Genomic DNA, 776 nt, shown 5'->3' on the forward strand with positions numbered 1-776 from the left:
AGATTGCCCAATAATTTTTCAAGAGTATCCCAAAATCAGATATTTTATGTGAAATCTCCTGATTTGAAAATATTGCTCATTTTTTAAAAACACTGTGTTGCCCAAACCTATCTGCAGGCTGGATTTGACTCCAGAACACCAGTTTTATGTCCCTGGTTATTCAGCCGATGTAGCCATATAGGCAGGAAATGTACACGTTATCATTAAATTTTGTAAATATTGAAAAGATCTGGTCCTAGAGATATTTTCCTAGAGAAAAGATCAGAAAACGTTTTCTTAAAGGGCCAAATAGTAAATATTTTAGGCTTCATGGGTCATATAGTCTCTATTGCAACTGCTCAGTTCTACTGTTGTAGCCTGAAAGCAGACAGATAATTTGTAAATGAATGAGTGTGGCTGTGTTCCAATAAAATGCTATTTTTGAAAACTGGCAGCTTGCCTGCGGACCATAGTTTGCCTACCCCTTCTCTAGAGTGTCTTGTTCTGGAAAATTTTGACATTTATTTTACTTGTCTGGTTTATCTCATTTGAGAAAGAGAAATCTATTTTTAATTGTTTAAGCTGAAATTCACTGTGACTCTAGTCTTTCAGAAATAGCCTGGCTCCCTCAGTGCCAGGTTGCTGCACTGTATCACACAGACCATACCATGAAAGGGAAGGTTGGTCCCCACAGGCCCCCGGCTAACCTGCCACCTTCTGTCCAGCTCAGAGACCTGCTTGTTAGCAGCCCAGCTCTGCCTGTTTCCTGGGCTAAATGAGCTTCACAGCCTCCACAC

Source organism: Trichechus manatus, unplaced genomic scaffold (genome assembly GCF_000243295.1).
Source record: "Trichechus manatus latirostris isolate Lorelei unplaced genomic scaffold, TriManLat1.0 scaffold00002, whole genome shotgun sequence".
Lineage (NCBI taxonomy): Eukaryota > Metazoa > Chordata > Mammalia > Sirenia > Trichechidae > Trichechus > Trichechus manatus.